The sequence below is a fragment of the Python bivittatus genome, unplaced genomic scaffold, assembly GCF_059951505.1.
Source record: "Python bivittatus isolate LINGU-HERP-01145 unplaced genomic scaffold, Pbiv_v1 ctg000020_np1212, whole genome shotgun sequence".
In the NCBI taxonomy this organism is placed as follows: Eukaryota; Metazoa; Chordata; class Lepidosauria; order Squamata; family Pythonidae; genus Python; species Python bivittatus.
Window position 1 is genome coordinate 105178910 of NW_028277030.1, and position 18065 is coordinate 105196974.

Genomic DNA, 18065 nt, shown 5'->3' on the forward strand with positions numbered 1-18065 from the left:
CTCTGTTGCTGCATTACATACCGTTCTTTGCCATGTGGCTTTGAGTCGAAGAAGATCCCCTGAGTTTGATGGTGCAGCGGAAATAAAGGCTCTGATGAGCAAGCGGCTTTGGGTTTGTATGATAAATGGAATCATTAATGCAAATATCTTCTGTCATTTTTTCCCAGAAAATGAAGTACGAGGTAGGTGTATGGATGCTTTTAATTGAATCAAAGAGAATGCTGGCTTCTTCAGGTTTATAGGCTTATTCTTGCATAACTAAAGACAAAAGGCGTCGTGAATTACTAACTGAAGCTGCATTTACTTATCAGATTTTTGTTTTAAAGAAATACTTCCCACCCCAGTGAAATCACAGTAAGCATGCACAGCGTCAGTTTTATAAATAGGCTGGCAAAATGAAAGCATATTAACCTCCAAAGAGTATTACCACCCTGCATTTCCTTGCTGACAACAGGAAAAGACCACTCCTCTGCCAGCTGGTGGAAACACAGCATTTGATCGGAGGAGACAGGGTCTTCTAGCTGTGAAAGCTGAGCCATAGATAACAGCCCCCAAAAAGTCAGAAGCAAGAGAAAGCAGCCCAGGGGTTGGAAGATTCTTTTAATAGCAGATATACTGATATTTGCTCTCCCCCCCGCCCCCAGCCAAAGTTTTAAATTTTATTTATTTATTTATGGCATTTTGGCTTTTGAATCCTTTCTGGTGTGGCCTTATGATGGGCCCTAATTTCTGTTCACATCTCTAAAGAGCTTGCAAAAATTTCAAATGTAGCAGCCCTGTGTGAAGCGATTGACAGTCACTTTGATGAAACAATTCAGGCTGCAGTGTCCATGCACTTCCACCAAAGGGAAGAGGCCACATGATTTACCACAATAAAACAATTGGGGGGGGGGTGTTGAACAACCTCAAGCCAAACACAGGAGGAGAAGGTTCTCATGGTTCCAGGCTGAGCAATTTTGGGGTTCCCTACAGTGCACCCTGTGGTTGCCTGGTTTGGAGAAAGGAGGCTTCCTGCTATGAGGCTCTGGCATCATTGTGGATAGTCCTCACATTCCTTGCTAAAACCACCAAGCCTAAAAGAACTTTGGCATGTTCTGAGAGGGGCACTAGTCTGGGCACCTTCATCACCCACTGCCAGATTGCCTGAAGCACATGCTGGAGCCATAGAGCATGGAAGATAAGCTGGTTTTAAGTGGCTCATCCCCTGCAGCCCTTGCCTTTGGATCCTGCTCAGCTTTCTGAGGTCCTGTGGGAGAAGTGTAAGAGGGGCCCTGAAGCAGAGCAAAACTTGTATAGTGAGATGGGCAGCATTAAATAAATAAATAAAACCAAGCAACTTTGCTTTCCCCTGAAAAATGAATGAAGCAGCTTGAAGGAGGTGTTTCATTCAAAGATTCATCACGGCAAAGCCTCCCTCCCTCATACAATCCAAACATGCAGGTGGGTAAAAATACCTAATATCTACATACAGTACTTCTAAATCTCATTGGGTTCAGTGAGAGTGTTTTAAATATATATTTAGCTTCCACTGAAATGTGTGAAAGCTAAATGTAATTAATTTAAATTGTGTCTCTCCTTTATACATGTTTAAGAGAGTATTATAAAGAGGGATGGAAATGAATTCCTGAAATGAATCTCTGAGGAGATCTGGGAATTTTGCCATCCCAAGAATTCATGATGAGATGAATGCTACCCGTAAGCTGAATCCATTTATTATTTTGTGTTTAGTTTTTTTACTTCCCTTAAAAGCAACAATTGTCACATGGGCATTCCAGGATGCATGGAGAAGTGAAGAAGTCCTTCCATGAAAAGCCGGGCACTTCTGTAAGCATCCAGGCTTTTGGAAACATCTACAGATCTAGAAGAGACCCTTCAGCTGCCTTGTACATGGTTGAAAATCATATATTTTCCAACAGCCTCCAACTAGTCTGAAAAATATTTTGTTTCCTTAAAAAAAAATCTGTAGGAAAAATATGGCAGACTAGGAAATAGTTCTACCAAAGTAGCAGAAGCTGGACTTTTGAGAAACTAACCATACCAATTTGTGTTTGTGTACTTCTACTTTTTTCTTGTTCTCTGTTTAGTGGTATGATCTGTAGCATCAGCATCTGAACGATATGCTGCGTCCTTGAAGAGGAAACAGAATGAAAAAGTGCAAGGAGAGCTTTCTGACCCCAAGGCAAACCTCTCATGGGGACGGAGCTCAGGCACCAAGCCCTTCCCCCCATACTTCCTGCTGTGCCAGTTGAGGTAGGAAGGAGAAAGGGAAGAGGGTCTTCCCCACCACCACCACTGTGTGCCTGAGGCTTTCTGCTTGCTGCCCCTTCCCTGACTGAGAGGAAACAGAGAAGGATGTTGGGGAGGTGGGTGGGCGGGACACTGCTGCATCCTGAGGTGATGGCTGACTTGAGAGCAGCAGTGGAAGTGGCATAGCATAGCAGCAGTAGTGTTATCTCCCTTCCTCTTTCCTGCTATTCTGCTGCTGCAGCTCCTACTAGAGCCCTATACAACCAGGCTTGGGGGGGGGGGGGTTTGAAAGAAGGGAGGTATAAGGGAAAGAGAATAGCAAGGGAAGCCCAGGAGCCCTGTGCACGCAGGACCTGAGTGGTCATGTCTGCTGCCTTCCCTGTTTTCATCATCTGAATGCCTCTGTGGACTGGCGTTCTTTCAGTGATATAACCTATAAGAAAGCCAAAGGGTGTTGTGTCTGCTTAATCTTGTCCATGCGTTCATTTGCCAACATCCTTGCAAAGATCAGACATTGGTCAATTTTAAAAATGTTAAAAAAAAGAATATGAGAGGCCAAGTGTATGTATGCACACACACACAGAGAACGTTAAACTAGCTGGGCTATCTGGAAAACATAGGCCAAGAGCATAAGAAATGTTGCTTGCAGATTTAAGAGAAGCAGGGGAAAAGCTATATGAAATTATTTTCTGCACGTTTTCCTCCCTCAAATGTCTGTTGGCTGTCTTTTATCTAAATGGATGAAATCATGATGTCACTTTTTAAATTAAGCAAATGTATTCTGGCAAGCTCTCATAATCATAGCTAGTCTAATCATCAGATGATCCGAGACACTGCTTTTCTGCAAGCCAAAAATGGCATTAACCTATTCACAGGGGCAAAGTCAACCAAGCTGAAATTTGAGATTGTTGTTTTCATTTTGTTTGTCAGACCAGTCCTTCACAGCAGCTCCAACATCTATCTGGCCACATCTTAGAAAATCTGAAGTGGTTGCAGAAAACTAAGATGTGGCGGTGGTGAATCAGTACATTAGTAAATCTGGTTCAGCCTTGCAAAGTCGTCTAGAACTATCAACAGAAGCCTAACCGTAACCCTAACCCTTTCACTCTGGCCACTAAGTTTATTTACTCTGCACTGCATTATTTTGTAGTGGTTGGCCCCTTTATTTTTGGTTCTTTTTCTGTAAGACCTGGCATTTCCCCCAAACATGTGGGAATATTAGCACCCTTCACATCCCCACGGGGAACTGATATGGCATTGCACTGCCAATCAATACCACTGGTGGCATACTACAAATGCTCTTCACCCTCTGCTGCCTTACAGTGCCAAGTAGTGTGCCAGTAACCACAATGGCTCCCCCTCACACGTACACACACCAGCTTTTTGTTGGCTGAATAACTATCATAATTTCAACACTTGAATTATCTATTACTGTGCATGTGTTTATGTGTAAAGATAATGCCAGTTTTAAGTAACTCTTGTACATAACAACCAGACTTTTTATATCTTCTCATAGAGAATGTGCACTAACAGTCCATTAAAAGGAAATGGTTAATCGCCATAACTCTCCTCAGAATATGGAGAATGTATCTTGACAGTGGTCTCTAGGTAATGCATACAATTTTCAGCAAGCCTTGGGAAATGTCTACATTTCAACACCTTAGTGGTACCCATAATCTGAAGTATCTTCCCTCCTTTTTTACAATTCAGTAGAAGTCTGTGTGTAACCCACTTTCTAATTTTATGTTGGTCATGGTGTCTGATCAATTGGGTAGTGGAAAAAAGAAGACACTGTAGTGTCATTTTTCCCTTACTGATTCACTGTTCTGGTTTGGGTTGGGTTGGGTTGGGTTGGGTTAGGGTCATCAAGGAGCAGCAGATGAGAGTAAGCCTAGGTTCACACATTTTGCTAAGTCATGGCTTGCTGAACCATGAATAAATCACAACTACCTGGACTTTCACATACTAAGCTTAAACCATGATTGACTAACCACAATGGCTAGGATTGCGCATGTTAAGCTAAAGTCAAACAATCCACATTATAATTCAACGACATCACTGAGTACGATCATGGGAAAAATCAGACTTAGCTCTATTAAGAACTGACCACTAGAAGAATAAGAAAGAAGAAAATATAGAGACAAGAAAAGCTGAAATTAATACCTTTCTTAGAAGAACAATAACAAATTCCATTGTTTGGGGAAAAGTGGGTTCCCACCACAAGAAGCAATGCAAAAGATCTTCCAGGAAGGAAATTGTGAGGAGGAAAAACATGCATAATTAATTTGTTTTGCCAACTTTCACTCAGGTTTGTAAATATAGCTGACATGGAGATTAGATTAGATCAGAAAGCAAAAATAACTTTTCAGGAGGAATTTTGTAGAAAATTCCATGGAAAGTAAGGGAATTTTTACCCTCATCTGAGACAGGGACTGGGACATTTCTAAACAGCCTGGCTTTCTGCTTGTGTTAGTGTGACATGCTAGACGTACAACTCACTGAACAAACATAATCATAGAATGCCCAGTTGTTCACAGCTCTTTAATTGCAGCTGGTAGCTTACAATATTATCTGGACAGGTACCCGTCTTGAAAATAATCTAAAATAAAGCTAGCTTACAAAATCCAGTTTTCAAGATGGTAGCTGTTGTAGATCTGCACATGAAAGTCATAATGTATCTATGACCAGGGCGTTTTCTGTGAATTCTCAAGATTTGATAGAAAAGTCAGTGCAAAACACCCCCTTCAGAAAGTTTTTCCCTTTTTTAAACATGCAGTTTCATTTTCAAGCACATTCCTTAGCAAGATGATTTACAGTTCTTCAGGCTAAGCCTGGGATCTCCTGTCTTCTATTGGTACTTCTGCTGATAAAACCCAGAAAAGGGAATGCAGTCTCACCTTGCTATCTAAAATGCCTTGTTTTTCCCCCTTCTAGGGAATTCTGCAGCCTAAAACTTCTGTAAGTATATAGTTGTTTGCAAGATATACTTTCAGCTTAGTGTATATCTGTCCTTCTATTCTTCTAAATATTTCAGTCACTGCTATCTAGATTTTAGAAAGGGCTTAAAGATACCAATCGGCAATTTCCCTCTATCAGTCAGCCTAGCAGTTGGCTTTTCTCTATCTTTGACCCCTACTAAAGATTATCTTCGTCATGGAGAAAATCTATCTATGTGGTCACCAGGAATCGAAAACAGCTTGATGGCACATAATCAACCAATTAAAAGATTGTCTGCAAAGGATAGACCAGATCCCATGATGCCTCCTTTTTTTCATTGATACAATTCTCTGGACTTTGCCCTTTTCCACTTAAGAAGTCTTCAAACTCCCCTTGGACCAGCATGTTGTGCCAAAACCTGGTTCACCTAAAGCAACCAAATCACTTTGAAGATACAACATAATTTTATTAGCATGCAAACAATACAACAGTGTACACTGAGCACCCAGCAAAGCATTGGTGGCTTGTTGGACAGCCCTAAGCAAAGGCAGAACCGTTGCTTATGTACCCTTGGCCTACTACATTGCAAAGGCAAGACAAAGGAAAAGGCAGACACAGTGTAAAGTACAGCATGACACTGGAATGTTTTTGATAAGCTCATCTGGGTGACATTATTATTATTATATTATCCCTTCCTTACAGGTCAGCATGGCAGCTATACTATCTCTGAGATATGATCAGTGAATATAATCAATTTGGTTTACCAGGCCACAGGTTCCTGACTGAGTCTTCCTCCTGTCACCGCTCAAGGTCAGTTACGCTTCCTGTGAATGTTTTCTTACAAGGGCACTTTAAGCAATTCACATGTATGGGACGGGGGTGCATCTCATAGGCTTGGTACTGAATGCAGCTCTCGTGTGTGTGTGTGTGTGTGTGTGTGTGTGTGTGTGTGTGCGAGAGGGCACCTTTTACCACCACCAGCATCCCAGGAACAAAGCAATGCTTCAGCATTGTAAGGCCTATCCCATTCAGTATTACCAACCCTCTGTGTGCTTTCCTAAACCAACAGCCAATCTTTAACAGACACTGTTGTTCAGATCCATCTTAGTTGTCAGCCATGACTCAATTCCATCAAGTTCTCCTCCCAGTTCTCCTTCACAGAATTTTCTGGTAAAGTTCAGATGCTACCTCTGATGCCAACCTAGTAGCCTTTCCTCCTCCTGTGGGACCATTTTCCTATGGGAAACTAAATTATCCCCAGTCTCAGCTAATCTTGTCAGCTAGCTAATGCAAAGCATTTGTTTGTGTTTCTGCATGGATACCTGAACAGCTAGCCGGAAGCCATGGCAGAATGTAGGCTGTCATGATAGTACCACAGAGTTTCACAGTTAGTGTGTCATGGGAACACAGCCTCTCTATCTATCTATCTCAACCCTTCTAGAGTTTTTGTAACAGTAACTAATCAATCACAGAAGTCCATGCTTAATTATATATGTGTTTTGTCTTGCTTTTTAAAATTATGAATACACTTGATCTTTTTGAAACTTATTCTGTCTCTTGACTGTGCCGTCCAGGCTCCTACCGCTACTGTCCAGGATTAAACAGAGTTAACTGTAAGTCTCTTTCCCTGAGAGAAAGATGGATTTTGCAATTAAAGGGAGGGTTCTTTTTCTGGGGCAGGCAAAGATCTGAGCAGGCTTTGAGTAGAACCCATTCCACGCCCCTCCACAGCTACCTTATGAATTTGGCTGGAGGGTTGAAGTGGGGCTATGTTTTCCTGGCAGGGGTCTGGAAGCAGAAATTTATTTTAACACACATTCTCACTCCTCCATGGGGAGTCAGGCTCTTTAATAAAGTAGAAATCATTCGATATTTATGGAACAAATCCACTCAGCCATAGCTAGAACATTACATATAAACCCAGAAAAAAATGAAGATAAAGAATAGTATCTATTTCTCCTTCTTGCCCAAGTTACCTTTGAAAACAATATCACTTTCTTCAGAGTGAAGCTCTGGGCAAACTTTTTATTTTAAAGCAGACTTTTGGAATGGTTCTCAGGGTTAGATTAAATTGCATTTTGAGCCAAAGGTAGCCTTTGGGGACATCAGTTGACCACCCTTTATCAGTTATCAGTCATGAAGCATCTCCAACTGTTGAAAAGTGCTCTGGTTCATCTAGAATGGATTTCAGGGATATGCCTGTATTTACCATTTAGGAAGAAAGTGATGCAGTCCCCCAAAAGAGCAACATACAGTTTACCAATAAAAAGCAATTGTAGAGACTGGGAAGGTAGACATTCAGAGGTTAAGTTAAAGTCTTTTTGATTCTTTTCTTTTTCCATCTCTTCTTTTAATGGAATTCAAAAATTCCTTTCCAGTCCAGGGATCATGATTTGTCAGAGTCTCATTATACCCAGAATTCCCAGACTGTATGCTGAGATCCTACCCATCAGGAGTTCACCACCTTGAGGAAAGCTGGATTGAACCAACCACACCACCAGCCTGTACTAGTTGTTGGCTACTGTATAAATAAAACGATTAAGTCTAATTATCTCCAGGGTCAAATCAGGCAGATGAAGGGGTGGCACATTTTGGACAAGAGTCAAAAATTTGCTGCTTCCTAACTACACCCAAGCCACTTCTTATAATAGTGCCTTTATTTACTCCATGGTGCAGCAACCTTTCAAAAAGCACACAATTCACCAAATAAATGTCAGTCACTTATTTAAAAAAAAAAAAAGATAAACCAGAATATCCTAAGTATAAACACTCTCTAAAAAATATTTAAAACCCTCAGATCAATCAGTTAATGTACTTAGCACCCAATTATAACTATCGTAAACAAATATTTTATAGTGGAGCCCTATGCACATTTATTAAAAAAATAACTCTCTATTGTGTTTAATGAGGCTTACTTCCAGATAACGGTACAGAGGAATGTAGATTTCATTCTTAACCTTTAGCTGTTAAGGAATGCTAAGAAGACATGAAATGCTCAGCCATATTTGGTACTAACCAGGGACGGAGTATTTATTCACCAATCTAGCACCATGAAACAAGGCCAGCTTCTATTTGCCAGGTAGCTGCCATATTGGCCAGTATGCTAGGGACTGGCTGACCAGTCTTTTTGTTGTTTTACAGTGTCATAAAAATAACTGTAAAAAAAAATCTACAATTGCCCAAGTAGGATCACACTAATGTTGGACAGCATGGTGGGAAGCTTAATGTCCTCATTTCACACCCATGCTTGTGTTAGTGAGGACAAATATGGGAACAGAAGAGATGCTGTGGCTACAGCAGTTCTATTCTAGCTTCCTCTCTGTGTGTTTGCAGATCAGAAGAGATGATTAATGAAAGATACTGCTCCCCTCAGATTCAAATGACATTGGAGATTGTGGTAACATCTGCTGTATACCACCTAGAGTCTTTGGAATTGGGGCAGGTTATAAGCATTTTAAAGTAAGTAAATAAACTTAAAGCAAATCATAGGCGAATCTGTGATTAACTATCTTAAACATAATTTGACCCATTGCCCAGGTTTGTATGAGACTTTATTGCTACAAGAAACCAAATTAATAAGAAAGGCAAACACAGCCTAAGGCTGGAAACCTAAACGCATTGACTATGCCCATTGAACAAGTGGGACTTGCTTCCATGTAGATATAGAAAGGGTTGGGCCTCAGCTGTTTTGTGCTGGAGTGGTATAGTGGTTTGAGCATTCAACAAAGCCTCCTGAGATTCAAATACCCTCAAGCTTACTGAATAATCTTGGGTTGGTCTCAGGGTTTCCCCAGAGAATAAAAATGGAAAAGTGTGCAGTTTGTACACCATTTTGAGCTCCTGGCAGAAAAAGCAAGGTGAGGTACTGTAGAAATGTCATGAATAAATGGTGAACATATAATATGTACCTAGGAGACAACCTAAGGGACCCAGGAGGATAGCTGAAAATTTATGAAAGTGGCAGCAGTAATATTCCCCCAGCAGACAAAGAGATCTGTAAGTAGGATAATACAAACTGGAAATCCTGCAGTAAGCTTGTGGAAAATGCTATCTGAATTTTTATTTTACCAATGGTACCTTACCAAAGGTTTGGTTAGTTTTGATACCTTACTGGCACTGAAAAAGATGGAAAAAAAATCAAAATGATTAGAGCAGCTCCCCTATAAGAAACGATTATAGTGTCTGTGGCTTTTTGTTGTAGAGCAGAGGTTCCCAACTTTTGGCTGCATTGACTCCAAACAGAATTCTCAGCAATGGCTACACTGATTAGGGGACTCTAGGTGCTAGAAATTGTCCTCCACACATCTAGAAGTTGCCATGTAGGATATGGAAAATGAGGACTGAACTTTTTCTTCCTGTTACAAAGTCAGAACTCAGAATCACTGCTGAAAAACTCAAAACCAATAAAAGGAAATAATTTGCCACATAATATTTGGTGCCTTACACCACTACTGAGTTATAGTGCTATATTCTCATCCTTGAATTTTTGATTGATTATGTGCTATCAAGCTGGTGTTGACTCTTAGCAACCACATAGTTTCCATGATGATCTGACCCTAACCTGATCTTTCAGATCTTCCAATGGTGCACTCATTGTCATGGTAACTGACTATCTTATTGCTGTTCATCCTGTCCTTCACCTTTCTTCCAGCTTTCCCAGCATTAGAATCTTTTCTAGAAAGCTAGATCTTCTCATAATGTGTCCAAAGTAAAACAATTTGAGCCTCATCACTTGTGCCTCAAATGAGTAGTCTGGGTTGATCTATTCTACAATCCTTTCATTTGTTTTCTTGACTGTCCGTAGTATTCTCAAGAGTTTTACCCACCACCAATTTTCAAAAGTGGCAATACTTTTTCTATCCTGTTTCTTCAAAGTCCAACTTTTGCTCCCATAGAATGTCACAGGGATACCATTGCCTGCATTATTCTGATCGTTATAGCTATTCACACATCATGGCATCTGATTACAGTTTCCAAGGACTTCATAGGTCTTGGAAGGTCTATCCATGTGATTTTGTTGGTAAAATACAGGAGTGGTTTACCATGGCCTTCTCCCACACAGTATGAACTGATGCCTTTGCTATTGTCACTAAAGCGATCATGTGCCTCCAGGATCTTCCTATATCTCTGCTGCCAATTTAGATGCCTGCTTGCTTTAGCTGGACAGCTGGGATGACTTTCCATCTTGGGTGACCATGTTGGGAATATATACTCGTGGCATACACTCCCAGCGTTCTTCACTCATCTCTCCCAGGAACACCACCCTGCCACAACGAAGCAGTCCAACAGGACTTAGTGGAGGGGGGCATTCTTGAATGGGCAGAAAAATATGTTTGCATGAAATTTTTGGTCCCCTTTGCTGATTCTTATTTTGCCTCAACTGCTTCTATTCTGACTCACTGCCAGGTGCCTGCCTTCCCTCCAAAGTAGAAGATGACAAATTCTGACAGATTTTACACAGCCTGAGGCTGCCCTTGGACTGTATTGAAATAAAGGGGAACATTCTACTTTAACACTGGTACAGCTACAGACAACTTAAGCCTGCCTTACTCATGGCTGAGGATGAGACAAAGTCAATGTTATGGGAATATGGAAGGAAAAAAGAAGCTGTCAGGGCATGTTTATGATGTGGTTAGGTACAGGTGAGGACAAGGCCATAGTTAAATCATGGGATTCTTTACCATTATGGTGCTCATGGCCACCAGTTTAAACAGTTTTACATGGCAACTAATGGACACATTCAGGGAGGATCAGATAATCACTGATTATTAATTTTGATGGTTGTTTACTACCTCTGAAGTCAGAAGTTGTGACAGTGTGGCAGAGAATTCTGGACTTCATAATCCCTAGTGCAGTTCAGAAGGGTTCATGTTTTGATTTTTCTATATCACTAGACCACAGATCTGAAAGACCTAAAGCCTCTACATTCACGTGACATGCCAAGAAAATATCTCTGATATTATGCCATTCATGAGCTGGGCATAATCATTTCCCTTCAGCAAGGTAGACAAGCCACCCTTTCTCCAATGAGGCAGTAGGACTCTAGAAGAAACAGATTGCCTAAATATCCATTTCCCCACCCTAGCCTACCTCTCCACCTATTGGATCATTTTGTAAATTATGCATGCAGTTGTCATACTTTGGTCAGGTGTCCACTATTGTCATTATATGCTCAATGTACTTGCCCAGGATCAATCATGTGACTGTATTCTGGTTTACAAAGGGGAGGGGGGAAGCCCTCAAGGAGATCTGCTAAGAAAGGAGCTGTATTATTAGCAGTGGCACCTGGTACCTTGAAAGCCCAATTAGCTAAGATAGCTGTGCAAGGCAGAAAGGAATGGAAAATTCTGAGACAGAAAGCATTACAGGCAGCTCCGTTTCATAATTCCTTTAATGGGTTGTTTTGTCACGGACCTTTCATAAACAGGCAGGTGCTTAAGGGAGGGGGAAAGAAAGGTGGATGGAAGAGTCTTTAAAGTCACTGCAGGTTTAAGAGCTGTAATTTGCTGCTGGTGACTAACTTAATTACCAGCTTTATATGTTCCATTTACTTGCTACTACCTCAAGGAGATTATATTTATTTGCATCTGGGTTCCTTCTTCTTTTGTTGGAATTACCAGTGTCATCCTTCTTCCTATTACATGCATCCTCTCAGTCACACCACACAATCTTTTCATGCAAAACGTGCAGTGAAGGTGGTCAGCATACACACTGCCCAATGATCTGACAATAGTTGTCTGTTTGTTCTTCTTCCTTTACCATTCAACTTCTATTTTTCATCAGTCTGAGCCAAAAGGTCTGTTCAGGGAAGTTTTACAACTTGAAATAGGGAATGAGGCTGTCTAGGAAGTGAATGATTCTGTGAATTATCTGGGGAGTGGGTGGGTGTGTTTGTTTTAATTTGTTTGTTTGCTGCTGCTATTTCTTTCTGTCTTTCTTTGGCTGGGTTCATTGCTGCCCAAAAGGCTAAAACTCCCATCAATGAATTTTGTGTATCAAGTTATTGGGTTCATCATTAAACCATGTTTAAAAAAGGAAGTGTCTCATACCATATGAACCTTCCTTCCTTCCTTCCTTCCTTCCTTCCTTCCTTCCTTCCTTCCTTCCTTCCTTCCTTCCTTCCTTCCTTCCTTCCTTCCTTCTTGGTGCTCTTGGGAGTTTGCAATGGCTACAGAAGTATATCATTCCTCTCTGCCACATAAGACCTGCATAAGGCCTCCCAAAGCTTTGCAGGCAGCCCCAATTACCCTTCCAAAAGATACGATTGAATTGTAGTATTTAATATGACAAAAGGAGGGAGGTATTAAAGACATGAGAGGAATCCTTATGGATGTGCAAAGCTTCAAAGGGGTGCTTTGCTGTGGTGATGCTTTGAGTGAAGCGCCCCTCTAAAATTGCTTTGTAAAGCATTGCAAGCCTCCCCTGCTGCACTTCTAAAGAGCAAAACAAAGCAGCACAATGAGGCAAATAGTGGGGCCATTGTAGTGTGAGCTTCCTCTTTGAGGCAAAGCAGGGTTGCCTCACACAGGTTGAGTAATTGTATTTATTGTGTTTAATTAAATTTAATTTGAACTACCCTTGCCTCTTCTTTGGGTAAATGTGGCTTCCAGGGTGGCTGAATAATAAAACCCTCATTTGGACGCATCCTGTGCCTATAGCTTGCTGGGCAAAATTGGCACATGCCACCCACTCCCACAGGGACCGCTGCCATTGCAGCCAAGGATGCTTTCCTGAAAAGACCATGCCCAGCCTTGCAATAGGATGAAGCTGAGAGAGGCATTCAGCTCACCACCACAATAGCATCTTGACCCACTGGAATATGCTTGCATCTCAGCCCCTGCTAGGGAGTTGCATGCTGGAAGCACCTGCAGTGATAAATTCATCCACAGCCATTGCTGGATAGGGGTAACTGCATGTGTGAAAACCAGCATCTCCCTTCTTACCAGGCTTCATATATACAGCAAAGAAATCTCTCCTTCATTCTCCCTTCTGGTGTCTAAGAAATTCTTGATGTATCTTCAATGCTAATAATCTACAGAACACTGCTAGGAGTCAAGCCAAATAGGCGAAAATGAGGAAAAGCTGGCTAAAAGCACTGAATTTCTTTAGGACAAGCATGGGTTCAATAGTGTGTTGTCTATGAAGAAATATCATTGAGAGTTGCTACACTTTAAAAAAAAATGGGACAAAGAACAGGAGTGGTATTATTGTTGCATTAGAAACATTTATTGGAAGGTAACTAAAGATCTGATGGAAGATATTGATCTCACTGAGGATCAAACTGGGCATGAACTAGATGTGTGAGATCTATGAGCTCTATCATAAGACCATCCTTGATGGAGTCAATCTCAAGCTTTTCTCAGCTTTCCTCAGACTAGGTGCACTGCAGCTGTTTTGGAACACCCCTGTTAATATAAGTAATTGTTGGGAATCATGCGGATTGTAAGCCAGGAGACTTGGAAGTCTCATGTTGCCCCTAGGAAGCCCACAAAGATAGGAGTATAATAGCTCCCTGCCCCTCACCATCTGTGTATTTTAAAGTGCTGTTAATAGTGGAAACAGGAATAGCACTCACATCCGTGACAATGGTGAGATGATGTTAAACTCAGGACATTTCTTATAAAAATTATTCTCCTACATGAAGACGCTGTTTGCCCAAGAAGCAAAGATGTTTATTTCTATCAGGCAAAGAGCATCTTTATGGGGGACAATCTGTCATAATGAAGATTTAATACACTCCCTTTCCTTCCCTACTTTACAGTCCAGTGAATGATAAAATACTGAGAAAAGTTAAGACTGAATGTGTCTGTAATGCTCTCATGGTTCTGGCCAAGCACTTAACCACACATATCCTCAGCCCAATAGGGTTGCTGTTTTTTTCTGGCAGCTCCCACTGATTAATATTCAAGTCCATACAAAATGTATTTGATTTTTATTTGATTTTAGTTTTGTAAAATCATCCTGATTGTAACTATATACAGAACAGCAGTATAAACATTAGATGCATGTAGATAGATAGAAGAACAGTTGATCGAGAAAGGGGGTCATAATTATGCTAGTAGTTTAGTGCTGCCTGGGATGAATAAGAAGATAAGCGTTTCTCCATTCCATGAACCAACACAGGCCAGACTTACTTAATCTGCCACCTGAGACAACTGCCTGGTGCAGCCTAATGGCTGTGCTAGAATTAGAGTAGGTAAGCTGGTCACATCACTGAAAGAGCAGCCCTCTGAATGATCTTGGTGGCATGCCAAAAGCCTGAACTGGGTTGATAGGTGACATGTGCCGTCAGTGTGCATGTGATGACTTCTGCCTGTGACAGTCCCCACAAGGAAATGATCAGGGCTTGACTGGAAACTCCAGTTGCCAAATAGTGAGAGGCCCGTGAGAATATGCCTCAAGTGTTGGTGCTCTGAAACTTTCCATAGTCTGCTGTGGAAACTGTTGTTCCCACGGGGTGTTTAGCACGAACTCAATGATGAACTAATGGAAGAAAGATTAGCTCCAAGTAGGATATGAAGAAACAACTGCATCTTTTTTGCTATTGATTCTTCTGCCTCATCTTTATCAAGTTTAGGATGAAAAAAATCATGTTCACTTGTATGGATTTCTCTGACACTCTGTGGTTCTATCCGTGTGTCTCTATTTCAGTCCTTAAAGTGTAGCAGTACATGTTCTCTTAATTTCAGTCATGTTTGCCTAAGTACTATTATTTGAGGGTGAAAAACTGTACTACCAATCAAAAGGCATTATGCAGCATTTCCATGTTTTAACTCCATAGCTGTTAATCTGTGCCAAGAAAAAAAGAATGAAAGAACAGTGAACAAACAAGTATGGTTAAAAATAACCCTCCTGTAAAATTTAGTAAGTGAGGGAGACTGATTGAACTGAGAATGTCTGAATATCATGAATTTCTTTCTCTTCCCTCCCCAATCTCTTAAGAGATGTTAACAAAAAATTGCACAGATCTTACAGAAAGCAAATCTTTCACATCCACTAAATCAAAGCCAAGATGAACAGTAGTAGGAACAAAATCATACTAGCTTTTGTTCTTCCTAAGGGGGGAAAAACCTTAACATCTTTTGTGAGCTGCCAAAACTCTGTTTCTGATTGCAATAGGATATAAATTTAATAAATAAATAAACTCACTGGGGTAAATACAGTGATGGCCAGTAGTCTTGTTTTTCTTTATTTCTTTTTACAGGAAAAGCCGCTGCCCCCCGTCTCCCCCCCACGTATATAGCAGTGCAAGGCGCTCAACAGAAGCTACGCCTTCTTTGCCTTTTTTCTAGATGACCACACGAACATGCTCTGTCATGTGATCACATGACAAAAACCGGGAACCTTAACCACCTAGAATTAATTATTAGGCTTGCGCAAAGGGGCACAATCTGTTTGAATGCTTCACTTCAAGCATCAGAGGAGATGCAACCTTGTCTATGTCTGAAAGGAAAAGGTGCTGGAAGTGACCTGCTCTGCTTCACAAAACATCAAGATGGGGCTGATTTGCCTGAACTGGCCACTTCACTCCAAGGAAAGGGGCTTCCACAGATGCACAGAAGCCCCTCAAGAGAACCGTCGTTCTCTTTCAATTCTACCTACCCCACCAAGGTGGGGGGTGTTAGGTAGAAAATAAGGTGCTATGTATGTCTCCTTGAGCTCCTGAACAAAAAATGAAGGATATAAATCTAATCAGTAAATATAAAATAAATAAATAAGGCATCAAAGAGGGGATGAAGTAAAGTAATGCAAGGTACTTATTCTGGCCAAGTAAATAACAGCCTTTCACCAGCCCACTTCGTAGTTCTATTCTGATAGGGTGATTTAATCAACTCGCTTTCAAATGGAAACATCCCATCAACGTTTGGCATGCTCCGAGTAAGGACATCTCCCCGCCCCTTAAATGGACCAGACATAACTCATCTCTGATATTTTATTAAAAATCCAGACATAAATTTGCCCCATAAAGCAGGCAGTAAAATCAATCAGGTTTACTCCCTTTCTCCCTCTTCCTTCCCCTTTCTCTCCCCTTTCAGGATATGAATCCTTCTAAGGGGACTGGTCAGGAGTAGTTGAGGGAAAATTACCATATTGAACTATAATAAGTCTTAGAATCTGTTCCTGGCAGGTGGTCCTAAGTGGTGACAGAGGAGGAAGAAGGAGGTTTCAGACTTCAGACTGAGCTGAGGAGGAGCAGGCTTCATTAGCCCATTTCTTTCCTGGAATCTGTTCCCTGCGGTCTTTCACCATCCATGCTTATTGGAAAATGAATCTTCTCTGCCTAGCAGGCCTTGATTCCTTTGCTTAAGCCTTTAACTGGCATAACACAACCGTCTGAAATAAATGATAAAAGGCTTATGGGGCACCACCCCCTCTAACAACCTCAGATTTGTGGCAAGAGAGAGCAAGTCAAAGTGCCTCAAACGGACAGAGCTAATCCATAGGCCACTATGGGCCAATTGCTGGCAGTAACCTGACAGTGACCTTGGTTTAGGGTTGGAAATGGTTAGCATTTGGTTGGGAGATCATCAGGAAATACCAGCGCTGTAAGTTATGCTGAGAAATTGTAAAACATCCCAGAAAAAGGCAGCAGCACTTTTTTTTTTTAAATAACTTGGGCTTGTTCATGAAGTCACCAGGAGTCAAGCTCCTCAGAGGAGGCCATACCAGAATCTGGTAGCAACTGCAAAAGGGGAGAAGGGCAGTGGACTTGGGAGTAAATGATTGACCTCCTGTTGGGTTGTATAGATCTCAACAGGTCCCTGATGATGCCAGTTCTGATCTTCTGCTAACCAACTGCATCTGAGATTTGGCTATGGTTTGGCATGTGATATATTTGAAAAGTTGTATTCCTGACAAATGAACACTGAGACCATTTCACCACAGCACTCAATAACTGGCTATAAAACAATAAATAATAATTTGGCACCCCAGACTTAACTCTCCAACAGGGCTATGAAGGAAAACCTGGCATAACAGAGCGACATTTGTAAGTTGCACTTTATAATAAATTGATTCTCATTTGTTGGATGACTTGTACTCTAGACAAAACTGTCTGGGGATAGAGAGTCACATATTGCTGAGCTTTGGTTCAAATTTGAGGGGGACAAAAGGCAATGTTCTCCTGTTCTTGGCTTGCTAATAATTGCATTCTCTGTTAGCCAGAGAGCTGGAAGCTTCTATGAGGATCACAAGTGGGGCATGCTGACAAACAAGTGGAAACCATGTGGATATGAGTGGGATAGGAAGAAATAAAAGGGACCTTTGAAAAGTGATTCCTTGGAAGAGGTGAAAGAAAAGAACAATGTGGTCAGTGAGAGAAGATATGTCAAGGATTCTGTGCTGATGAACGCACAAAGAATAACCTTTCACGCAAGTGTGGAGTAAGCAACTCTCATGACTAATGCCATCTGCGTGGAACGCTTCTGTGCTTGGAATTTTAATGGGATTCAAGTCAGTTGAAAAGAAAGAATAAGTTGTTTTTCTCCATACTAGCTCTGGATAGTAAATAGAGTACCATTTTTTAAAAACAAAACAAAACCATGTTTCTTCATTTTCTTTCCTTACAATGCCTAGCTTTCTCATTTTACTTACCAGGCTAGACAAATGCCTTACTAAGCAGATAATTTGAAACATGAACAAGCACTAGAACATGGAAAAGTCAGAAGTGATGCCCCAAATTAACCAAAAATATTAGTTTGTTGTAGGTTTTTATTACAGGGCTTCACTATTCCATCTTTCCTCCAGGAGCTCAAGATGTAATATGCAGCATCACTCCCCTCATTTTATTTCCACAACTCTGTGAGATAGGTTGCTCTGACAGAGACTGACTAGGCCAGTGTTTCTCAACCCTGGCAACTTTAAGGCGGGTGGACTTCAAC

General features: G+C 41.2%; 1 long non-coding RNA gene across 3 annotated transcripts; it reads left to right on the forward strand.

The window, feature by feature from the left end:
- LOC112541955 (uncharacterized) lies at window positions 1-17681 on the forward strand. 3 transcript variants are annotated; one of them, XR_015798019.1, is made up of 5 exons: window positions 1-112; window positions 2085-2250; window positions 5182-5205; window positions 5887-5994; window positions 17346-17681. It is a non-coding gene; the product is annotated as an uncharacterized LOC112541955 (long non-coding RNA). The 3 variants fall into 3 exon arrangements; XR_015798017.1 differs by lacking the exon at window positions 5182-5205; XR_003085879.2 differs by lacking the exons at window positions 5182-5205; window positions 17346-17681 and adding an exon at window positions 7563-7692.
- The last annotated feature ends 384 nt before the right edge of the window (window positions 17682-18065 follow it).